The sequence below is a fragment of the Sturnira hondurensis genome, unplaced genomic scaffold (assembly GCF_014824575.4).
Source record: "Sturnira hondurensis isolate 20B ecotype Veracruz unplaced genomic scaffold, ASM1482457v3 Scaffold0005220, whole genome shotgun sequence".
Lineage (NCBI taxonomy): Eukaryota > Metazoa > Chordata > Mammalia > Chiroptera > Phyllostomidae > Sturnira > Sturnira hondurensis.
The window spans coordinates 3,292,119-3,309,596 of record NW_028077851.1 but is presented as its reverse complement, the minus strand read 5'-3'; the positions used below and the strand labels follow the sequence as shown (position 1 = coordinate 3,309,596).

The 17,478-nt window shown below is 37.8% G+C and overlaps 1 pseudogene; it reads right to left on the bottom strand.

Moving 5' to 3' along the window:
* Nucleotides 1-3,110: 3,110 nt before the first annotated feature.
* LOC118987304 (uncharacterized) lies at nt 3,111-3,237 on the bottom strand (annotated as a pseudogene).
* Nucleotides 3,238-17,478: the final 14,241 nt, after the last annotated feature.

The following is a 17,478-nucleotide window of genomic DNA, read 5'->3' as shown; positions in this document are numbered from 1 at the left end:
TCAGCCAGTCACATTTCTGACTTTGGATTCTGTATAAAATTTTTATCCTAACTTCCTGTTTCTGTTTAAACAAGTTTAGTTTGAGTTTTATTCATTTGCAGCTGAGAGAGAATTACCTACAACACACAGATAGAGGGGATTTACCAGGGGTGAAGGACTTTATATTTGTGTAATTGATTGTGATGAAATGGTTCTGGCTAATTAGACATGAATTATCTACTAAGTAAAGTAAATTTGAAACATCTCATATTTACAAAAGTTTGTTAGTATGTTAGATTATTATATATGTTTAATTTAAAACTTTGTTTCATTAGCAACGTCCTACAATTCATACTTTTCCCTATTTCAAACTTCTCCATCCATATTTATCAAAAATTTTTGAAAGTTTTTTGAAGTGCTTTTAACATTCATGTATTGATTTTCTTTTTGAATATAAAAGGAGAGAGAAAAGAAACAATAGCATGCTACTTCATTTCCTCCTGCTCTAGGAAGCAGTCAGGTTCCAGCAAACCATAAAATAAAATTTATAGGAGTCTGGTTTGTGAACCAGATGAACATTTTATTAATTTATGTAGGGGTGTAGACATTTCTAGTGACTTGAGCCACAGAGTCTTCTCTCCAAGGTACTCCCTTCCTGGTGAACCTAGAAACATCTTATCAGAAGGTCAAATGGATGAGGGTAGAATTACACAGAGAAGAAATTGGATAATTATAAGAGATGTAGTAGTATCTGAGCTTTGATAGATCCTAATGAACTACTCTTCTCAAAAACAGAGTTGCAGTCAGTGGGAAAGATCTAGATATCCTTCTCATTGCACTGATACATTTTTTTCTTGGCCTGTGTTCTGCTGGATGGACCCTGGATGTTTTCTGGAATTTTTAATTTGCATCAGAGACATTGCATTCTCTCTGACTTTTGAGTGATTCACTATTCATGCAGTTTCTGATATTTGCATTTATCTCTTGGGTCTAGAGCTCTGTATTACTCTCCAAGTCTGGAAGGTTTGACCAAGGGAAGGTACACAGAAAGCTGACTGCTGAGAGGAGCTCTACTTTCTATAAGAATAAATTTCATAAAACAAAAAGAAAAATATAGAATAATGACTTATGTAAATTGTAGGGTCATACCCTAAGACCGAACATGTAACCTAATTCTGAAAGGAGAGACTAAGCTCTTTAAGGATGGAGTAATTTTTTCCAGCCAAGTCTACTCCCATTTAATAAAACATGAGGCCTCCCTTTTATAAATTGGTAGATATTACAGTCTCCATGGTGAGAGATACTGCCTTTTATTATGTTTGCAATAGAGTTGAAATTACATGCAGTATTTCATCAAAGAGATTTTGTCAAAAATCTGAAGGCCCCTCATATTTCCTGCTTTAAAATATTCATGGTTCTTTTTTTCACTGTCCTCTTGATCTCATAAATGCTATGTGTTTTTAAAAGAGAATAGTTACAGGCTTTAGAAATGTACATGGTTATGACATTGTAGCAAGGGTCTGACATTTAGATGGGTTCATATTCAAAACACGTCTTTCAAAATTAGCATAGGAGCCAAGGAAAATAGTCAGAGACAGGTGACTATGCACACACTTCAATGTTTTACTTCAGGTATCAAGTAGGAAATGAACTGGCATTCTTGTAATAAACCATCTTAGAAGTGGATCCTCTAATCTCAGTCAAACCTTCAGATGACTGCAACCCAAGAGAGACCAGGAACCCTAACTTCCCAGCTAAATGATTGACAAATCTTTGACCCACAGAGACTATGAGGTAAAAAGGAAATGTTTATTATTGTTCTAAGTTGCTAATTTTGAGGTAATTTTTATGCAGCAATAGATAACCCAATGCAGCTCATTAGATACTATGTAATCTTGCCCAATGCTACTTCTCTGACCTTATCTATTCTGTGTTACCTTATTCTACTATTCCCATTGCTCACTGCTTACAGCCATGGTAATGTTTGTTATTTATTGCCTCATTAAACATGTCCCCTCCTCATTAAGTATGTCTGTGCTCTTTTCCTTCTACTTGGAGGGCTATTATCCCAGATCTCTACATAAAGTACTCCTTCAATTCACCCATGAAAATAAGATATATATTTTTAAAATCAATCACTTTTCTCTTTTCTAGCAATAGGTACCTAAAAAAGAAAATTGAAAAAAATCTATTCTATTTATATTATTAGAAAAAACACAGATCATTCATAAGAGAAAGCTAATAAGAACAATTCAGACTTATAAATTTGAACTGAGGATCATAAAACAAGATCTGATCAAATGAAAAGACACTTCTAATCTTGGAGGAGATAATACAGAAAACTTGATTTTCTTTAAATTAATATATTAATTTAATTCTAGTTAGAATGCCAATAGGTGAATTTTTGTATGCTTATTAAAAAACTGAATAAAATGTCCTTTATTTCTTGTATTTTTTTAAAGATTTTTATTTTTATTTTTAAGATTTTATTTATTTGTATTTAGAGAGGAAGGGAAGGAGAGAAGGAGAGAAATATCAATGTATGGTTGCTTCTTGTGAGTCGCCTGCTGGGAACTGGCCTGCAACCCAGGCATGTGGCCTGACTGGGAATCGAACCACGATCATGTGGTTCACAGGCCTGTGCTCAATCCACTGAGCTACACCAGCCAGGCCTATTTTATTTTTATTTTTAGAGAGAAAGGAAGGGAGGGAGAAAGAAAAGGAGAGAAACAACCACTGGCTGCCTCTTACACACCTCCAGCCAGGGACCTGGCCTGAAACCTAGGCATGTGCCCTGACCTGGAATGAAACTGGTGACCTTTTGCTTTGCTGGACAACACCCAACCCACTGGGCCACACCAGTCAGGGCAAAATATTCCTTATTTCTTAGGTGGAAGAGTAAATGTCTGAGAAGAGTCAAGGTGCTTTTTTTTTTCAAGGTATTTTTAAAGAAAATATCAGAATAGAAGGGTCAACATTTTGCCAGATGAGGGAAAATATTATAAGGCCCAAATAATGGAGAAATTGAAAATGAGTAAACAAATGGTGTAATGGAAAAATATAGAGAGTCCAGAAAAAGATTTCAACATATATAAGACTTTAGTAATGACAATTAATCCTGGAAGAGACTAGAGAATGCAGTCTAGTTCCCTACATTGGGGGAAATTGCAGGGGTCAGCACATCTGGAGTGCAATGGATAAGCCTCACCTGGGAAAACCACCTTCATGACCATGTTATCTCCCCTGACAGGTAAGTAATAAGGGTGGACTATTTAATACATGGAATAAATTTTAAAAAATGGGCAAAGGACCTGAATAGACACTTCTCCAAGGAGGACATACAGTGGGCCCATAGACACATGAAAAAATGCTCAGCATCACTAGCCATCAGAGAGATGCAAATCAAAACCGTAATGAGATACCATGTCACACCAGTGAGAATGACCATTGCAGATAAATCAACAAACAACAAGTGCTGGAGAGGTTGTGGAGAAAAGGAACCCTAGTACACCATTGGTGGGAATGTGGACTGGTGCAGCCACTGTGAAAAACAGTATGGAATTTCCTCAGAAAAACTAAAGATAAAACTGCCTTTCAATCCAGTGGTTCCACTGCTGGGATTACACCGTAAGAACTCTGAAACCAATCCAAAAGAACCTATGCACCCCAATGTTCATAGCAGCACAATTTACAATAGACAAGTGCTGGAAGCAACCTAGGTGCCCATCAGTAAATGAATGGATCAAAAAACTATGGTGCATTTACACCATGGAATATCATGCAGCAGAAAGAAAGAAGGAGCTCCTACCCTTTGTGACAGCATAGATGGATCTGGAGAGCATTATGCTGAGTGAAATAAGCAAGGCAGTGAAAGACAAATACCATATGATCTCACCTATAAGTGGAGCCTAATCAACAAAACAAACAAATGAGCAAAATAGAACCAGAGGCTTGGAAATAAAGAACAAACTCACAGTGACCAGAGGGAAGGGAAGAGGGGCATAATGGAGGAAAGAAGGGGAAGGGTTAAGCAAAGGAACATGAATAGAGGACTCATGGGCACAGACAATGGGAAAGGACTGACTGTGGGAGTGCAGTGACAGGGTAGGGGTGAGCTATGGGGAAAAGGGTGGGATGACTGTAACTGAACAGTGATAAATTTTAAAAATAAAATAAAACCCAAAATTCTATAAAATCAAAAAAAGGAAATATATGGGATAGGCTTAATTGGCTTGGGCATCTGTAAGAAAAGAAAATTGGACCTTACATATTGTGCACACAAATAAATGTCAGATGGGTTAAACCCTTAAATGTTGAAAATAAATAATAAACATCCTGTTAGATAATCTAGGAAACTACATGTAGCAGGTAGGGTGGGTTAGATCTTTTTAAGTAAAATTGGGCTCAGGTATAGTTGACTATAAATTTATAAAAATGTCTGTAACTTTAATGGAAAAATATATATATTTAGAAAACATTAGCAACAGCAGACATACATAATATATTTTATAAAAAGAACTTTTTAACTCAATGTAAAAAATGGGCAACAAATTTAAAGAAGCAATTATTTCAAAACTCACTCTTAGAAATAATTTATTGACCTATGTTCTGAGAGGAGCATACGTTTTTATTCAACAACAGAGAAACATTTAAAAATGAAGAACAGCTTACACTATGTATGTTTCAACAATATTCTTTGTAGAATAAGCAATTTGAAGACAAGTATCCAAAGGTTACAGTTGCCTATATGTCCCAAAATTTCTATATTTCTATTTTATGCATAAAGTCTCTCTGCCAATAGAAAGAAAAGACCAAAGTGCAAATCTGAATAGTCAACAACACTTGAAAAGATGCTATTAGCAAAGGGAAAGGCAAATTAAGGAAAGAATAAGACATTGCTCAAGAAACAGGTACAAAATTTGGGAGGATTTATAACTCTTATTGTTGATTGAATGTGGGGAAAGGAGAACTCTCATTCATTGCTGGATGAAATATGACCTACTATAGCTTTTTGCAAAACAATCTGGCAACATCTACTAAAACTAAAAATATCCATGCCACTTGACCTAGTCATCCCTTTTCAGGGTATCCAACTCTTAGAAATAAAGAACAATTGTGAACATACATGTACACACAGACACATTACTTCTAGTGGCAGAAGATGGTTATCAAAGTAAATGTCCAATAGTAGGTAATACTTGAATAAATTATAGTATAGCCATTCAGTGGAATATTGTACAATCAGTGGAATATTGTACAATCAGTTAAGAAAATGAATGAGATGTATTCCAGTTAATTGGGATATTTCCAAATGGTGTTTTTGAGTGAGAAAGCAAGATACAGAAAATAATGTATAATATAATCCCCTTTTTCTAAAACAATGATCAAAACAACTCCTTAAATGTAAATGTGCAGGTGTTTGGGTATAAAGTACAATGTTGGAGAAAATATGTATTGCGTAGAGACTAAGTTGTTATCATGGATTATTTGGAAAGGGAATAAATGATGGAGATGGGGGCAAGAGATGGGGAGAGGGAAAGGAAGCTGAACAGTAAAAGAAGAAAAAATTCAAAAATCCAAATAAATGCTTATGATATGATTGCATGTACACTTTTTAATAAAATTATATTTGTGAGTAGAAATGTAAAAAGGAAAACATTTTAAATGTGAATACCAGATTATTTTTTAGAAAGGAGAGTAAGTATTCTGAGCTCAGGGCATAATTTGAAAACATTTTTTGTAAGGTGAATTCTTGCACGAAATTCTTTTCATTTTTCTCCTTTCCTCTTCCTCTTTCACTAGAAGCCAAATACCAGAAAAGAAGTGGTAATGCGAAAGTTCTAATTGCCTTCTGGTTATCATAAATTTTCCTCAAAGAAAGAGGATTACATTTGTCAGCACACCCTGAAACTTTCCACAGAGATGTACTTTAGTAGAGAACAATAAGTTTATATTTTGCATTTGCTCTTCAATATACACATTTGTGACAATATAAGAACATTTAAGTTACTTAGTCAAATTATTTAATGTCCTATTTGACTGTCAGGGTCTTGCCAGGACACAGTTGGCGCATTCAAACTGGGTAACTGAAGAGGGTTTGATAGATGGTCTACTTACAAAAGCACTCACAGGGGGTATGGAAATCATAAAGGGATAACGCATTACCCTGGAAGTAGTATTATTGAGAAGCTGTTACCACTCCTAGGCCTGGAGGAGCAAAGACAGGGAGTGGCTACTGGGACCCACATGTATGGTCTGGGTTGTCTGAAAGTAGCTGTGGTCGTTAGCAGAGGGATGCAGCCAACCTGTAGAGATTCTGTGGAGACAGAGCTGAGGGAGTCAATACCCCAACCTCCTGTCTTTCCTGCCCTCTGATACTGTGCATTCTTCAAACCCAATTGGAAGCCAGAAGACAAAGGAGCTCAGTGGTGCAGTCCATACAGATCAGCCTCCAGGAGCACATAACTGGGTAGAGAAAGATGGAGAGTGGATCTGAAGGGGCAAAGATTTCATCACTCTTTTTCCACAAACAATTTCTTCAGATAATTAGATGGCTTGTAAAGATGAATGATAGTATTTGAGCCATGGCTTCAATTATCATATGAACTTGGACTTATACTGTAGGAAATCCATATTTGAAAGCTTAACATGAAGCCATCTGACACTATCATGTCACTTGACTAAATTAGATGCCACCTCAAAGGCAGAAGAGAAGCTCTCAAGTTTAAGACTCTGGACTAGAAATCCTGAGACAGGAGTTGGGAAGGAGATTAGGTAGAGGAAAATTTAAGTTTTCTCAAGAGAGAGGAAAAGCTCAGGTCACAGGGGATGATGCTTAGAAGATAAATCCACTAATATAACAGTTTTGTTAAAGTTGGTTATGTTCAGATGTATGTACTCTATTTGCAGAGCAGAGATCTTTTGTTCAGGACAGAATACCTGGGTTCTGGAACCCTGGTACTACTTAATTCTTGCAATTTGGATAATCCATTTTCTTTCTCTGAGCTTGTTCTCATTTCCTGTGTCAGAAGAGGTTCAGATTAATGATCTCAGCTTTCATTTGGTTTTATATTGTATGACACTATTATTTCACCCAATCAGAAAATTTAAGAATGACTTAAAGCTGAGTTAGAAAAATGGTTCAGAACATTCCAAACAAGAGTCTAATTCAAATTATGATATCAAACAACTTCTAATTTTCCTCTCAGGCTAATTCACCATAGAATTCAGCAAGCTACTAAGAGACAATAAACCTCCCTGTTTGATGAACACCAAATTCACAACATTTTTAAAAATGTTTTTTATTTATTTATCTTTAGAGAGGAAGGGAAGGAAAGAGGGAGAGAAGCATCAATGTATGGTTGCCTTTAGTGAGTTTCCTGCTGGGAACTGGCCTGCAGGGAACCAGCCTACAACCCAGGTATGTGCCCTGTCTGGGAATCAAACCGCGATACTCTGGTTCACAGGCCCCAAATTCACATTTTATCCTTAGGGAACAGCATCAGTGGGTACAATGGAATAGGCTACTCTAGGAATAGGCAATAAAAAGTGGGGGATAATTTTGTTTTAGCATATTGTATAATAGCTGAAAAACACTAAATAATCTACATCTTACTTCTTGTAGTATCACACGAAAATCTCAGAACAACAACACTGGGGAGAATGTAAAAGGAATGGAAAACATACAAAGATGGATCTGTGGTACCCTATGGCCTATCATACCCCTTTCTATTTAGCAAGAAAGTGAATATTCCAAGGCTACATCAGAATTACATGATCAGGTATAAAAATAGTAGTAACATTACTGCGGTATGCTAAGAAAGTGGCAATTGAAGCCACAGTTTAGCTTTTTCTTTAATTCTTATGTAACAAATGATATGTTCTTAGAACATTTTAATAAATGTATTTTCTCTCTCATGCTGGAGAAATAGTCATTGCTATCTGTAGAAACTTTTTTGGTAATGGTATTTGCTACCAATAGTGTCTCTTAATTTTAGAGCAACATTGATTTAGGTCTCCTTGATTAACTCATATTAACAAAAATAAAAGGAGAGAGTGTCCCAAACAGGGGAGAGGTGGAAGCAACATATAATTTGTCAAGATATGAGTATGAGTAACTTTATTTTAGAGATATTAAGCCCCAGGAGTAGGCGATAATACCTAGGAGCCTAGAAAGCCAATATTCTGTGATAGTAAATGTATGGAAGATTATATTCTATGATACAATATGGCATGGGTCACTAGTCAATGTTGTATGGGGGGGAGATTAAGACAAGTTAAAACTTGAGATTTGGCCTTCCTGCTAGGGGCAGAACAGTGGGTGTTGGGAAGAGAGAAGATGGAGTTTGGCAGATAAAGTACAGTATCCAAAGGGGGTAGTAAAAATATGTACTCCAGGGAAGTAGCAAGCACTGGGATTTGGGGGTCAGATTCCTGAGAGTTGTAATAAATGGGTTTAAGTACATTTAGAGGAAATCTGTGGAGGGGAGAAAAGGGTGAATCAAGGTAGACAGGCAGCTAGGGTAAGCTGGTAGCAGGGCCTCCTGCTGGAGTTTTGTAACAGGATTGTATAAGTTTGCTAGAGCTGCCATGAGAAAGCACCACAGACAGGGTGGTTCAAACAACAGAAAGCTATTGTCTCAGTGCTAGGGGCTAAAAGTCCAAAATCAAGTTTCAGCAGGGTTCCTCCTGAAAGCTGCGGGGGAAAGATCTGTTCCAGGCCTTTCTCTAAGGCTGTCACCTCTTTGTGTCTCTTCACATTGTCTTCCTTCTATGCATGTCTCTGTGTCCAAAGTTTCCCTTTTCATAGGGATACCAGTCGTACTGAATTAGGGCCTGTCCTAGTGAACTCATTTTAATTTGATTATCTCTGTAAAGATCCTATGTTTCAAATAAGGCCACATTCTGATGAGGGTCAAAATTTCAACGTGAATTTCTTTTTTAGTGGGAAGGGGGCACAATTCAACCCATAGCAAGAACCCGATGAGCACAGGATGAAGCTCAAGTGCTACAAGGGATTGGGGGATGAAGCCAGATCCTGAAGGAGGAATTCAGACACAGAAACCAACAAAGAATTTGGATATTAGAGCAGGGGCACATGGTGGACAGAGTGTTGGAAATGAGAGAGTTTCCAGAACTGGAGTCTGGGGCCAAGGCTGATGATGCATACTCTAGTGCCTGGATTGAGGCAGAAGAACTACCAAAGGATGGACTAGAATTAGTTATCTAAGAAGAAGAGTTCTCAACTTCTAGGAGAGGGAGGCTAGACAAAGCTGAGACACTATGGGGCTCCACGAAGAAGTAGAAAGTTTCATGGGAAATGGAAAATTGAAGTGGGAGGAGGCACTGACTCAGTATACTCCCCAGTGAAGCCTGTACAGAGAAGTTCCTGTGAAGATTGCTTGCTCCTCCTCAATTCCCCAATGGGTGTAGCCAGAAGCTGACTTACCTTTACGCTTGATTTCCTCAAAACTGGAGGGTGGTAACCCTAAGTTCTCAAAGGCATGTCAGGCACATGGTACTGAAGGCATAGGATAAATATGGTTCATATTCCTAGAGCACCACTTTAATTTGGAGATTATAATGGAATTAAATGCAAAATTAGTGTGAATTTTTATAATTAATTATGAAGCTTGAGAGAAATTTCATACTTGCAGAGTGCAGCACACTGCTGGGGTACTATCTATGTCCCCTTGACACTCACCATTCCTGTAGAAGCGTATAGGTGTCTTACTGCAAACACCTGCAACTCTCCACCTGAGGGCTTTCTCTTGATTAGAGCAGCAGGCAGTTAATCCTGGGAACATCCCTTATCAGGGGTGACAAACCCATTTTCACCAGGGACCACATCAGCCTCGAGGTTGCCTTCAAAGGGCTGAGCATAACTTTAGGACTGTATAAATGTAACTGCTCCTTAACGGTTAAGCAAGAGCTTGGCACTGCCGCTGGGTAGAAACGAGGTGCCAGGCTGGATGAAATAATGTAGAGGCCTGGATTTAGCTCCCGGGCTTTGTGTTTGCCACCTTAGACAATGATGATTGGAAGTTGTAATTTAAATATCCCAGTTTCCTTGACCTTGGTGGACAAGTGGGGAGGGGGAAGGAAACTTTGACTTACGTTCTACACTGTCTCCTACAGTTTCCCAGTAAGATTGGGCCCCATGCCTACAGAGGCAATGTGCTGATTAATGCACCCTGGATTGACTTCCTTCCGTTCCTTCCAGGAAAGTAAATTTTTGACTTTCCACACACTCCCAGGCTTCTTCTTGAGATCACCTCCTAAATAAACTACTCAAATCCTCATTTTTCAGTCTGCTTCTGGGGCAACCTTCCCAGAACACACTGAGTTTGACCTGAACTAAGCCCCTGGACTACAGTGGGTGAGGTGGTGGTAGAATTTTAATTGTTTATATCCCTATGCCTTTAAGGGAATTTTGCTGATAAATTAAGAAATGCTGGCTTAAGAGACTTAATCATATTGCACTGGAAACTATTAAACCAGTGGCCCTTAAACTTTTCCCTAACTTGTCTGCGAGGTTCCACATATTATTTTCAATAATTTAAGTGAATCCTGATAAAAATACTTTAGATTATTCTCCTTTTATTACCACCACAAATGGAAATCTAAAAGTAGCAAGAAGCCAAAAGCAACACACCAGCCCACACTGAAGCCCAGTGCCCTAAGGACACACCACAGGTAGTTGAGGAATCACCATCATGATTCTCCCAGAGCTAGCTTCATTTCCTCCAGTGCTATTTACCTTCTACTTGAAAGATATGTACATAAAAATATGATAGTAGATTTCTGAGCTGTTAGAAATGATTCTTTTTCTTTGGCTGTTATTTAATAATGAGGACTCTTTACAGTTGCTTAATAACACACATTTAATAGCAGAGGTGTCCCTTGTCTTGGGCTCAAAGAGTACAAAGTGGTAAGTTTACATTATTCCACCACCCTTCACCCTGCTCGTGCTTTATTAATTAATAATAGTGCTTTACAGAGAGTGTAAGCTGGCCACCTAAGACATGATTGCGGCAGCATGCTAAAGAGGAGACACATTGTTGCTGCTGCTTGTGCAAATGTTCCTGTACGGTCTGTGCACTTAATTTTTATTTAAATCTTTTATTACTTCTCTAAACAAATTTTGGAAGCAAAGAAAGGAATATAATAAATAAATGAAACAATAAACAACTTGCTCTTGGAGTAAATTGAGTGCTAGTAGAGGCATGTTACTATTGATCATTTATTATGCTAAGTGAAATAAGCTAGTCAGTGAAAGACAAATACCAAATGATCTCACATATAAGTGGAACCTAATCAACAACAAAAAAAAACAAGCAAGCAAAATAGAACCAGAGACATGGAAATAAAGAACAAACTGACAGTGACCAGAGGGGAGGAGGAGGGGATAAGAAGGAAAGAAAGGGTAGGGCCAAGTCAAGGAACATGTATAAAGGACCCATGGACAAAGACAAGAGGGGTGAGGATTGAGGGTGGGCAGGGCAGGGGAGAATAGTGGGGGGGGATGGGGACAAGTGTAATTGAACAGCAATAAAATTTTTTTGAAAATCTCTATAGTTTTCCATTATCCTTTATTAAAGGGCACAATGGCAAAAATAAGTACAGTGATAAAAAGCTGTACCAATTTAGTCTTCTTGTCCCTCAAAGGATTCCTTAAGATAAACAAGCAAGGTATGTTTGAAAAAACATTTACATAACAATGATAGAATTGCTAAGAAAGATATATGCAAAGTGAGTCTACTGAGATGCTAGAATGTTTTCTATTTAATTTTGTTTGTTTTTACTCACATTTCTATGCAAGACTGTGGGATGTGGGACAGTTAAGGTATTTCTAAGGAAATGAACATAATTATTGATTTACGATGATATGGAGAAATCACTAACAAGATGCATTTCTGTCTAGGGTTTACGTTTGTCTTGATTAGAAAGACACCTCATAAAATTAGTGCTATCATAAATGGATTACTCACCTCATTTGTTTACTGAAACACTGAGGGGTTTTTTTTTTCCAGACCTAGACCTAAAGGGAATGGTAGGGACCTTTCTTCACTTTTCTAAGTTTAGAGACTCCATTTTTAAAGACATGTTTCTCCTGCAATAATTGAGTCTCTGAGCTCAGTGTTTCGATACTTTTTGTCCTCGGAAACACAATATGTATATATTATGAGGTAATTTTTTTAGTAACACATCTATTATTTATAATCTTTAAAATATAGTTGTCTTTTCATGAAGGGTTATAGTGATTTTCTCTTGCAATTTGATCCAGATTTTGGGATCATGCAAAATAACTTGAATTCTCTGTATTCTGGGGTTAAAACAAAAAAGGCTGCTAAGGCATTTGTAATAAGTAGGATACATGTGACATTAAAACCGCAGGATTATAATTGTCCTACTGTTACTATTTTGATTAATTTAGGACATTTGTTAAAGGTCAGAGAAATGGCCACTTGAAGGTGTCAAATGATGATTTGAAATTCAAAATGAATTTGAATATTGCAATGATATCATATCTTTTGTGCAGTAAAATTAACTTTCTCTCCCCACTTCCTACCCTGTCATCATTTTTATTGTAAAAGCAATATTATAAAATCTAAGAGTGTTAAGAAAAACAAACATTCCTAATACTGCTATCATTTCTATTCTTTGCCCATACACATGTATATTTTTAAACATAGTAGCAATCACAGTATATGTACATTATATTCTGCTTTATTATTTAATTCTCTTTTGAAAGGAGATCTGGAATTTCTGTAAAGAGATTACAAAATGGGACTAAGGAAGTTATGTCATGCCAACTTGGGAAAAAATAAAAGAGGGAACATGTGTTGATTGTGTGAGCTTCCAGGTTTTCAAGAGTGATGTAACATTTACCTTAGATTTTTTTTAACCCAAGACTTGAACAAATGATTTTTGGATTGGAAAGGGGTATGCAATGTAATTAAGCTAAAATTTATGAATGAAAGTAGAGCAGCATTTGCCTTCTGCCAAATTGCTAATTAAATGCCACGGAAGACTTGCATATTTAATTTTAGCCATGTAAAGAATGTGCAATAGTTGGTAGGCAATGGTTTTGGCCAGGAAATAAATTATTATATTTTTAGATCATTTGCTACTTCTGTTAATTCATCACCTTTTGATGTAGCTAAAGTGTAGAAATAGAAAAGTTCCTTTGTTTGATCCAGAGTTAGGCTTTTGCGAGGCAAAAGGGCAAGGTACTTGAGGATATTGGCAAAAGAACAGTTGAAAAAACGTGTGATGAGTTCTAGATAGAAGAAGGAAGGACATGGAGACAGAGGAAGGCTGATAGAAGACAAAGCAGGAGATGTTAAGGGGCCAGAGGTCTCTGTAATAAGAACAGACATAATGGTAAAAATAGGGCAAGGAAATTTGAAGATTGGGGGTTTGTATTCAGTTGGTTTATTAAAACAAAAATAAAATCTGAAATGTGAGTTGGCCTATTAAAATTTTTTGTTTTATCTTGTTTTTAATGTTGTAAAACATTTGAACCAGAATAGGGAACAAGACATGGGAATTGAAATCCATTCATGGATTCATTTATGCACTAATTTGACAGATACCTTGCCAAGCCCTGCCTGTGTACCAGGCACTATTTTAGGGGCTTGGGAATACAGTAGGGAATAAGGCAGAAAAAAAATGATAGCTTGAAATTTGTACTCTAATGGAGGAGTTGGACACTTAACAAATAAAATATCAAAGTGTCATGAGAAAAATAAATTATAGCAAGGACATAGTGGCATGAGGGCTGGGGACCTATTTTAAACATGATGATTAGAGAAGTGAAGAAGGAAGATGGAAGGGGGAATATGAAGGAAATGAAGGGGGAAGCCAAGAAGATGTCTGGGGGAAGGATATTCTAGGCATCAGAATACAAAACGCAAAAGTCTAGAGAAAGGAATGTGCTCAGCAGGCCTGTCCCTAAAATTTGTGAAGCCCAGGGCAAGAGTAAAAATGGAGGGTCATGAAGTATATGTGTAGATGTTAAAAGTTATAAAACATCACCTGTCATCCAAATTTGACTAATATACCTCAATGTTGGCTTGGAAGGTCAGGTTTAGATTTAAAATTCTTGGACTCCTCAGGGTTCTGCACCAGAGGTGCACCCCCTTTCTCTTTCCACTCCAGGATTCTCCCATCACTATGAAGGGTCTGTCACAATATGAGTGGACAGCGCTGCCTGAATGTCCAAGCTCTGTCCATACAGCCCCTATCAGCTGCCCTCTGATTGTTCCCTGACACTAGGGATGTGCACACTTATGACACAGTCTATTCTTGGGAAGATGACCCAGGAAAAAGGACCAGGCTGGCCCTGAAAGCCAGCTCTTGGCCATTTGGGCAGCATGTTCATGGATCCTGAGTACCCAGGATGTGGTCTAGATGGGGCACGGGCTCTGAATAGGCATAGTCCCTTGACCTCACTGAACCTGCTCTGTGGGGAAGGGTGTGGTTAAGGGTTAGAGAGAGAGTAAGATCCTCAGAGTCGTGGGATTTGGGGCAGTGGGCTCCTTTTGCCAGGACCAGAGGGTGGCAGTTTTGCCTGTCACACTTGAATAGGAACAAGGAGGCTATTTTTCAGATCCTCAGGATTTGAACTGTGATGGTGGAGGAGATATGAAACTTCCGTTTTCTGGATGGTCTATAAAAAGTAAAGGAAGGAAGAAAAGGAAACCAAAATACATGGAGCATCTGTGCCAAGCCTGGCTGTGTGCAATACGCTTTTGCTTGTGTGATCTAATTTAATCTTCCAAACAACCCTGGGAAGTAGGCTTCATATTCTCCTGCATACAGGTGAAAAAATACAAAAACCCCAGCAAGGTCACTTCCTTGTCCAGAGTCACACAGCCAGTGAGCCTTGGAACAGAGGCTCAAATCCAGGGCTCCAGCTAATTCTAAAGCCTGTATTCTTTCTACTACACCACACCACCTTTGAAAGATGTGCTCAAAGAAAGACTTCATCTGTAACGAGAGTGAGCAGCAATAGAGAAAGTAAAATTCTATGCTGTTCATAGAGGAAAATGAATACAGGGATCCTTAATCCAGAGCTGATTCCTATCCTGAGGTCCCCACAGCTCCTGGGAGTCCATGAGGATAGTATGTGAGTTTAAAGTCTTTAGGTATTTTTCTTTTAACTGACATAAAATGAATATATAGTGAAGTGTGCAGATCTTGTATGTACAATTTGAGGAGTTTAGTTTTGTAAATGCAAACACCCGAGTAACCACCACTCCAGTGAAAGTATTTCCTCCAGACATGTCCCTCATTCCAGAAATTTCCTGTACCTATTGCCCAGCAATCTCCCCCAATAGTCAGCCACCTGATTTCTGATAGACAAGTGTTCTGATTTCTATCACTATGGATTCATTTGCCTGGTTTTCGAGTTTCATGTAAATAGAATCATGCAGTAGGTATTCTTTATATCTGGCTTCTTTTGCTATGGATGCTGTTTGAAATTTACCCATATTATGGTAAAAAAGGAGTTCTCTCTTTTTTATTAACTATTCCATTGCATGACTGCACCAGCATTTGTTTACCTGTTCACTTCTTATTAGGCATTTGGGCTGCTTCCTATTTTGGACTATTATGAATAAAGCTCTTCTAACCATTCTTGCCCATGTACTTTTGTGACTATATGTATTTATTTATCTTAGGTCTGTATCTAGGAGGAGGATTGCTGGGTCATACAGTAGGTGTAGATTTAATTTTGAAAGAAACTGCCACACTTTCCCAAGGTGGCACTTTTGCACTCCCACCAGTAATGTATAAGAGTTTAGGTTGATGATGTTATTTTAAATTTGACATGTTTAATTTTGAAATATTTTAAACACAAAAAGAAGTAATTGCATGAATCATTGGCAGCCTTTACTCTACCACCGAGATTTAACGTATTAATAATTACCTGTATTTGCTTCAGATCTTAATAAATGAAATTTTACAGATGTACTTTAAGGTTCTCTCCCCCTCTCCTTCCTCTTCCACCCCCCTGGAAATTAGCATCATCCTGAAGTTGATGTGTATCTTCCTACGTCTGTCTATTTTTAAATATATGACATATTATATGAACCATTTTCAATATTTCACCAAGTCTAACAAAGACAGAATATTTTCCTGTGATAATCCTGGGTGCAGTATTTGAAACAGTAACATCTTAATAAGTCAATTTGATTCTTAAAATTTAAAAATTTTGTATTTATTATTGTTTACTGGTTCGGATATGTATTAATTAGGTTGATTATACCTACAATTAATAGGAAATGGGGAATATTAATTTTCTTTTAAAAGGCAGTTTACATGGCTGATGAAAATCCTTGAAAGCTTGGAATCCTTGAAAAGTAATGAGAAAGTATTGGCACTTGAGCTGGTGAGAACTATAGAGCTAATACAACCTTCCCATATCACTGATAAGGAAACTGATTCACATACCAGTTGTGACTTGCTAGGTTTTTACAGCTAAAGAATGCCAGGCCATTATCAGAACTAGGTCTTCTGATGTCCATTTTAGAATTCCCTTGATCTCACTATCCGGCTTCCATGCCACTGAAGGTGATTAAAGATAAAGGAGGAAGGAAGGAGAGAAGAAAATGTGATGTGGAGGTGGGAGGAAGCAAAAACTTCATAAAAACAAGACAGCAGAAATGTGGTATTTTAAGAAAGAAGTTTGCCCTTCATATGAATGATTCTTGGATTTTGGTGTATATTTTTGGTAGCAGTATGCGGTGAGTCACTAACAAAGAGCTTAAGACAGATGAGTTAACATAAATGGACCAAAATAAGCTGTGGTCTCTAGGCTGAGCAGCTGTTGGACCAACCTGCCAATATTTTATTTCCCAGAGACACTTGCAGCAGATATAAATGAGTGGGCAATGGGTGCTGCATTACAAAATTCTATACCATTCAGAGTTCCCTGTGCCTGAGGTGTGGAAAGGGGAAAGGGAAAAAAAACCCAGTCATGCACTGAAGCTCCATTTGGTAGAAGAGGGTAGGCAGGGCTGCAGGCCACAGCAGGGTATGCAAGTGGAGGGATAATGGAGAGGCACAGGAATCAGCCCTGAATGTGCCACTAGCCGTGTAATCTTTGTCTACTCTGTGGCTCTATTTTTCATTTCTGAATGAGTGGCTTGGACTGGATGACCTCCTAAGTCCCTTCCAGTTTAAAAATGTATGTAACTCACATTTATTGAGCGCTTACTTTGTGCTAGCCACCTTGTGAAGCATTTTACATAGAAATTTTTTCTCCTCGGTTAAGTTTCAACAGTACTCCCTTTTTGTAGATAAAGGAACTGAGGCTTAAAGAGGATAAGAGACTTGCCTGAAGTCACATAGGGAGCAATGGCCGAACCTGAACTCAAATCTGGGACTGTCTTAGAAACCTGGCTTCCTAATCTTCAATTTTGTGTTGTGCCTTCACCCTAAGCAGGAAATTAGGAATGAGTTGCCTTCACATCCTTTTTCCTCTCCATAGCT